Raw genomic sequence first — 8,426 nt, 5'->3', positions numbered from 1 at the left:
TTCTTGTTGCCCAGGCTGGAATGCAGTAGTGGCACAGTCTTGGTCACTGCAACCTCCGTCTCCCAGGTTCAAGTGATTCTTCTACCTCAACCTCCTGAGTAGCTGGGATTACAGGTGTGCCCCACCACGCCCAGCTAATTTTTTGTATTTTTAGTAGAGACGGGGTTTCATCATGTTGGCCAGGTTGTTCTTGAACTCCTGACCTCAGGTGGTCCACCTGCCTTGACCTTCCAAAGTGCAGGGATTACAGGCATGAGACACCACGCCTGGCCATGAGTCTCCCTTTATGTATGCTAAGAATTTGAGTATAATTTTGAGTTGGGTTGCGTTTGAAGTTTATTTCTCCCAGGAAATTTCCCCCAAGAAATTGTCCTAAGGAAGGGCAAACTTAGAAGGGATTCACATCTTGCTGAATATGTAGTTCAGCTTACCGAATAGAAAAGATGTTCACTGGTTTGGCAAACCAGGCTAGGCCTGGTTCGTAGTCCCTAGACAAGCAGTTAGCATCTTCTGTGCAGGTGGGGAAGCCTATCAGCAAGCAGAAGAGTAGGTACACAGTGGGCTTGCAGAGAGTATGGGGTCCCTCTGTGCATGGACAGACTGCACATGGGGGTGGGCAATTTGCAGGAGTAGTAGCCTGGTGCTAACCCTCTAACCACAGGCAGGATGTGTACAGGGTTTTACAGAGGAAGTCAGAGTTCTAGTGGGTGGACAGGAGGCCTTTGAACACTTATTTGCATATTGAGAAGGCCATGCAAAGGTTATTGGTAGGCTAAGACTGCAAGGTTGCAGAGAGAGGGTGTTCTGAACCCATGGCTGAGAATACTGGATATGCTCACGCTCATACTGCTGGCTTCCAAGTTGCGGCCAGAAACTGCAGGTGAACATCTTTCTTCTGCAGTGTCCTTTCAGTGCCTTTTACAGAGAAAGGTTAATATCATCCTTACTTTAAAGGAGAGAGAGATCTAAAGAGATTTTTCTTTTTTTTCTTAAATCAGAACATAATGGAAGATGCTTTTGGATCTGAGAGTCAATAAATTGATAACTGAGACAGATGGAGATATCGGATGACAGTAAGCAGTCACTGTTGACTTAAGTTAGCTGGAAGTCCCACCACATTTTACATTTCTGTACCTTTTATTTTATTACACCTTTATTTTTCTTTTATTAAGCCTTTATTTGGAATCGCTGTTCCTTGGTACTTAAAACCTTTTCTTCCACGCAGCTTTTCAAACATTTATCTTGCTCAGGGCACCTCTGTTATAATCTTGACCATAACTTTATCATTACCAATCGCTGCCACCTCCTTTATAATCTTATTTTCAGGCACCCCTCTTTTCTCACACCATCTCATACCCGTAACCTGACTTGGAAAATACTTGAAGCGCAGTAGCATCTCTAATTTATTGATGCTACCACCTTCACATTGTCTTCCAGATTCTTTGTATTCATTTTTCCTGAATCAGTTTCTTGGCTCCATCATTATGTTGACACTGCTGTGGGACGAAAACTTGGAGCCCAGGTCTTCGGGCTCTAGATTCAGATTCCAGTATACTAGAGATGACAAACAGTTTTAACACTTAAACCAATTCTGTTCAGTTATATTTTGCTGTGCGCAAAGGCCATTAATAGTGTCTGCCTCGAACAGTATATTAAGGTTTATGGAATTATGTACAGGTTTAGCAGGAAAAAGTGAATATCTAAGTATCTTCCATGTACACATATTTCTCCCTGTAGCAATGTTTGTTTCAAAGCATCTTAAAAATCAGTTGTAATTGACAACCTGTAGAATGGGCAAAAATATTTGCAAACTATTCACCTGACAAGGGATTAAAATCCAGAATATATAAGGAATTCAACTCAACTGCAGAAAAACAAATACTATGATTTAAAAAAATGGGCAAATGATCTGAATAGACATTTCTCAAAAGAAGACATACAGATAGTCAACAGATACATGAAAAAATGCTAAGCATCACTAATTATCAGGGAAATGCTAACCAAAACCATAATGAGATATCATCTCACCCTAGTTAAAGTGGCTACTATAAAAAAGACAGATAATAACAAATGCTGGTGGATGCAGAGAAAGGGGAGCACTTATACCCTGTTGGTGGGAATATAAATTAGTACAGACATTATGGAAAACAGTATGGAGGTTCCTCAAAAAATGAAAAGAGCTACCATATACTCAGCAGTTCTCACAGCTGGAATATATTCAAAATATGGTAAATCAGTATTTTGAAGTGATATCTGCACCCCTATGCTTATTGCAGTACTGTTCACAATAGCCAAGATATAGAATCAACCTAAATGTTCATCAAAGGATGAATGAATTAAAGAAAATGCAATACACACACACACACACAATGGAATATCATTCAGCCTTAAAAAGAATAAAATCCTGTTATGTACAGCAACATGGATAGAACTGGAGGACATTCTGTTAAATGAAACGTCAGGTACAGAAAGACAAGTATTGCATGTTTTTATATGTGAGAGCTTAAAAAGGTTGATCTCATTGAGGTAGTGAACAGAATGGTGGTAACCAGAGGCTGGAAGGGTGGTAGGGAGTGGGGGATGAAGAGAGGTTGGTTTATGTGTACAAAAATAGATAGAAGGAATAAGTTCTGATGTTCTGTAGCACGATAGACTGACTATAATTAATAATAATTTATTGTATATATTTAAATAGCTAGATTTGGAGTGTCCCCAACACAAATAAATGATAAATGTTTGAGGTGATGGATATCCCAATTACCCAGATTTTATCATTGTACATTGTATGCTTGTATCAAAATATCACATGTACTCCATAAATATATACAGCTATTATATGTCCATAAAATGAAGAAAAAGAATTAGGTCAGAAACCATAGGCAAACCCTCTTATCAATATGTGACATATAGCTCTCAATATTTAAAAAAAATTAGTTCTGTGATCACTAGTAGAATGTTGAAGTAGCACATTTAGGTTTTGGTTTTAGAGAAAGATAGTTGGCATTCGATAACATCTCTATTTCTGTCACCTGCCATGATAGTTTATAAAGCTAGTAAGTCCAAAATGAGTTTATCTCATTCTCTTATGTATGAATTCAAATATTATGTTGAGTCCCTTACTATGTGCTAGCGCTGTTTTAGGCACAGGGGACGTAGCAGTGAACAAGACAAAATCCACAGTCTTATTGGGTTTTATATTCTTGAGCAGATGGGAGTCAGATAATCTGCAAAAGTAAATTTATAAATATACAGTGTAATTTTATAATATGATAAATATCACGAAGAAAACCAAATAGAATAGTAGAATAGCATGACTAAAGATATAGAGGGGATTATTTTATATTGTAGAGTCAGGTAGGGTTATTTTATGGGGTAGCATTTTAGCTGAAATGTGAGAATGAGGAGCCAGCCAGGTGAAGATCTGAGGAAAAAGCACTGTGAAAACAGAAGGAAAAGCAAACACAAAAGCGCTGAGGTGAGAGCAAACGTGTTGGAAAAAGAGGTAGAAATCTAATGTGGCTAGAGTATAGTGAGCAAAGGAGTGTGCTTAGAGGAGAAGACTAAGCAGAGGTAGGGGTCTGGTTTTATAGGACTTTGTAGACAAGAATTTTGTGTGTGGCAAGAATATTTTAGTTTGATAATTCATAATCCAAAATGATTTTTTCAGTAATGCATGTAATATTAAAATACTTGCTTAAGAATGATCTAAAATTATACTGGTTTGGATTACAAAATGGTGTTCTCTTAATATAGACCTCAAATGGCAAGCTAAAAACTAATTATTGATTCAGGGAAGTAATTACTCAGACTCTTGGCTCTTTTTCTTGGTATCTACCTACCTCCCTTTCACCATTTGGGCTGCATCCACCTAGGAACTCAAAATCTAGAGTTTTTACATGAGAATGAAATGATTGGTTTTAGTTAGTCAATGTGAAAGGGTTAGTACTCCTAGTTTGTGAGGATCCAACACTCCTGCTTAGGGTAATGACTCTTAATATACTTACAGTATAACAGAGTCTTAAATTTTTGGTCAGTAAGAAGAAATAAAGTTCAGAATTCCAAGTAAGTTAGAAAGTATAATGAGGCCCTTGCATTCCTGGTCAGTCAGGAAGTGTAACAGAGTTCAAAACTCTTAGTCTGGAAATGTAATGATCCAGCATTCCTAGTTAGTCAGGAAGTATAACAGTCCAGCACTTAGGCAGCTATTGCTTAGCAACTGGTGTGAAGGTTGATGGAAGGGAAACAAACTGATAGTTAAAGTGAAGTTTTGGAATCATTAATTTATTCAGGCCATACTTTTAATTGATCTCCTTAAAAATTTTATGCCCCATATCTGAGTTTTTCTTTTTACCTTAATAACTTTAAAAAATTTTACTATCTGGCTTTTTATTTTTTACAATTATCTTCATTTCTTACCATGTTAACACATTGGCCACTTCAAAATGTTGTTTTTCAGATAACATCATATCTTTCTTTTCTTTGCTAGTCAAAGGCTTAGGCCTTTATCTTCCTTTTTACTACAACCCTAAAGGCAAAGAAAGAAATGGGAAAAAAAGGCTTGGTTTATTCTGTATTTCTTCTGAGTTTACTGGTTTTTTTTTTTTTTTTAATGTATTTTGTTTTAATGCATGAACATACATGGATATTATTGAAAAATTTAAAACTATATGGAAACACAAAGGAGAAAGTCACCATCTTACACTACAACTTTTGGCACTTTGGTATGTTTCCTTCTAGTCTTTTTTTCTTCCTGTGATTATATATAAGCATGTGTACATACATACCAATTTATCTTAAACTCTTTTGGGTCACAAATATCTTAAAAATTTTGAAGCCTGTAGATGAGAGAAAATATATAAATGTTGAAGACAAAATTTTGTATATATGTGTCAAGGGGATTTAGAAATCAGTATCAGCAAGGATCTTTTTCATTCACTATCCTGTGCTGTTGTTGAAACTTCTTTTAAATCTTGTTCTTAGTGCTGTAGTGGAGCCATTGCTGCGCCAGATCTTTGGCCATAGTAGTGCTGTTGTTGGAATGTAAGGTTACTGTTACCACTCTTACAGTTTGTGTTCACTGTTAGCTATTTTTATCAAATAATAGCATTCATGTGTGAAGGGACTGGGTCCTGATGGACTTCCAGTCTCAGTAATATGTGGCATCAGTACCAGTCTTAACTTCAGTAACCCATTTGATCATTTTTTTCTTGACTGAGTTGTATTTCATTATAGGAGATGTTATAATTTATTTAATCTATTAATGTAAATGTAGGCTCTGTAATTTTCTCTACCATAAGTAAAACAGTGATGCAGTAAATACCCTTATATTTACTTGTCTGACAATTTTCTTGGGATAAATTCCTAAAAGTGAAATTGCTTAGTCAAATTTGATATGAATTGCCTGGTTGTGCCTGAGAAGTATACCAATATATAGATAACAGTGTGGTCTTTGCTAACACTGGTCATTATGGAATACTTTTATTAGTTATAATGTTTATAAAGTGAAATACATAAATCTAAAGTATATAGTTACATGTTTTTTGACAGTTCTATACGTCTGTGTATTTAATACCTTTAGCAGTGTATAGAACATTTCCATTGTCACAGGAAGATTCCTTATAAATCTTCCTGTATTCTTACTGGCCATCTATTTTTTTTTCCTTTGGTGAAGTATCTATTAAAATCTTTTGTAGATTTTGTAAAATATTTAGATTTTCTTCTTCTTACTGAGTTATAGAAGTTCTTCATATATTGTGGATACTAGTCTTTTGTCATGTATTTGTAGAATAAACACATTTCTGGTATGTGGCTGGCCATTTCATTTTCTTAGTGGGGTCTTTTGACAGTCAAAGGTTTTAATTTGAATAAAATTCAATTTATGAATTATTATTTATACTTTCTTGTCCTCTGTGGGAAATCCTTTCCTTAACCAAGGCCATAAAGATTTTTTCCTATGTTTTCTTCTAGAAATTTTACAGTTTTTAGCTTTTATGTTAAGGTATATGATACATTTTGAGGTAATTTTTGTGTATGGTGTGAGTGTAGGTTTGAAGTTTTTTTATTTTTTCTGCCAAATGGATATTCAGTTGTTTTAGCACCAATTTTGAAAAGATTATTCCTTCCTTATTAAATTGCCTTGTCCCTTATTGAACATCAGTTAGATATACAGAGATATTATGCTATGGCTTTGAGGAATGGGTTTGTTGATAATATTGAAGTATAAGGAGTCAGAAACTAGGCTTTGTATGTTTGGAAGTTGATTAAATTTGAAAAGCCTTAGCTTTTTGAAATTCTTTTTCTTTTATTCTTTTTCAAGTATCTTGGGATGGCTGTAGTAGAATCTGATTTGTAATGTATTTGTTTTCAGTGTGCCATATCCAGATATTTTTCTCTCTCCTTTTTCAATTACTAGTTTTTGTCAAACTATTTTCTGGTATTGAAGGTTAAACAGGTTTGTAGCCATCTTGAAATAGGTATTATAAGGACCTGATAGGTCATAAGTCTCCCTGTGTAGAACTCCTCACTCTTGCTTCCTGTGAAAGCATAAAATGTTGGAATTAGCAAAATCCAATCAACAGTATATAGGCCCTTTCTTTATTACTTTTATTTACTGACATCTTTTTCTCTTGTCAGGCTATTATTAGTGATCATGGCCTTATGAAATTCTGGTTGAATAAAGCACCTGGAGAAATAGTAATTTATAAATATGAAACAAGACTAAAGTCTATTAATACCAGACTTCTTTACATATCAAACAAATATTGCGAATTTTTAGCAAGAGTATGTGAACTTGGAGTGCGTGACCATTTGATAGTAGTCATTTGCTTGGTGTTGGTGTCACCATTATAAACTAACGCAAGCAAATGCATCTCATAAGTAGGCAGTAGCTTGATTTTTTTTTCTTGTTTATACAAATAATAGTAGAAATGAAATGAACTCCTTTTTTTCTGCGTTTCTTGCACAGTTGCCAATAAAAAATGCAGTCATTAAGCAAGCAGTAGGGTAAGAAATATAATAAATATATATTTCTTTTTATGAATAAAACTTCTCTGCTTCTTGCAGTAGAATTCTTTGTGCTCCAATCACATCAAAAAAAGCAGTACCTGAGGTCATACGTGTGCCTGGTAGCACAACTAAGTTGGATATATTCCCCCTTGTGTTTTTGTCACAAACATTGATCTTAGGTGTTTATAATTTGATAGTGAATACTGGAAACATATATTCAGCTTCCAGTGTTAGTGTAGAAAGAACACCATCTGATAGATTGGTTGGAGTTAAATTTGAATCTGATTTGGATACTTTTATTGTTACAATTTTGAAAGAGTTATTACTAAATCTTTTTTTTTTTTTGAGATGGAGTCTCGCTCTGTCACCCAGGCTGGAGTGCAGTGGCGTGATTTCAGTTCACTGCAAGCTCCGCCTCCTGAGTTCACGCCATTCTCCTGCCTCAGCCTCCCGAGTAGCTGGGACTACAGGCGCCTGCCACCATGCCCGGCTAGTTTTTTTGTATTTTTTTAGTAGAGACGGGGTTTCACCGTGTTAGCCAGGATGGTCTCGATCTCCTGACCTCGTGATCCACCCGTCTCGGCCTCCCAAAGTGCTGGGGTTACAGGCTTGAGCCACTGTGCCCGGCACTAAATCTAATAGTAATAGTGATGTATTTTTTATAGTTATCACATTTAAGGAGTTTTCAAAATAAAATCCTCTGCATGTTATTTCTCTGAGAGGAAATTACATTATTTAGAATGTTTATATTTGCAAAACCCAGTAACGTCTGTGGGAGCAGCTGATTGTCACAGATATTTTCTAGAAAAATTGCAGAATAATGTGTATTTATAATTTAATTTTATAATTATATAAAATATGTATATCTTAAATTTATAATTCTACATGCAGACTTGTTCATGTAAAATTATATATATTTATAACAAAACACAGCTTATATAAAATTATATATAATTATATATTTATAACTTACACTTTTACATTAATATGTAAAATTAAAAGTCATGTAAAATTTTACATTAACATGTAAAATTATAAGTTAATGTAATATTATATGTTAATCCTATAGTTTACATGAGTTTCATAGGATAAAATGTTTTGTTAAACAATTCGGGGCTTTGAAAATATCAGTTGATGAATATCCTCAAATATAGATTCTTCATTTTATTTTATTTTTTAAAGAAACATCCACCATCTGATGGTATCTGCAGGCTTTACCACAGATGATTCAGTCCATAAAACCATCCTGTTGTGATATACCAAAATACGTTTAAAAAGCTGTACATGCCTTTATGATTTGATTTTGTTTTTTAAGGGATGATAGAGGTGCTTTGTGTTTTTAAGGGACACATTGTATACAGGAGTATCCGGCCGGGTGCAGTGGCTCATGCCTGCAATCCCAGCACTTTGGGAGGCCGAGA

General features: G+C 35.0%; 1 protein-coding gene and 1 pseudogene across 2 annotated transcripts in view; one reads left to right on the top strand and one right to left on the bottom strand.

Moving 5' to 3' along the window:
• The window catches only part of LOC105500723, a 5,700-nt pseudogene extending 1,237 nt beyond the window's left edge, over window positions 1-4,463 (bottom strand).
• Window positions 1-8,426, top strand: part of FAF1 (Fas (TNFRSF6) associated factor 1) — a 535,277-nt gene that overhangs the window by 119,993 nt on the left and 406,858 nt on the right. The window lies entirely within an intron of this gene.

The sequence above is a fragment of the Colobus angolensis genome, unplaced genomic scaffold (assembly GCF_000951035.1).
Source record: "Colobus angolensis palliatus isolate OR3802 unplaced genomic scaffold, Cang.pa_1.0 Scaffold68, whole genome shotgun sequence".
Classification (NCBI taxonomy): Eukaryota; Metazoa; Chordata; class Mammalia; order Primates; family Cercopithecidae; genus Colobus; species Colobus angolensis.
The sequence above is the reverse complement of the archived record's forward strand: the minus strand, read 5'-3'. Positions and strand labels throughout refer to the sequence as shown.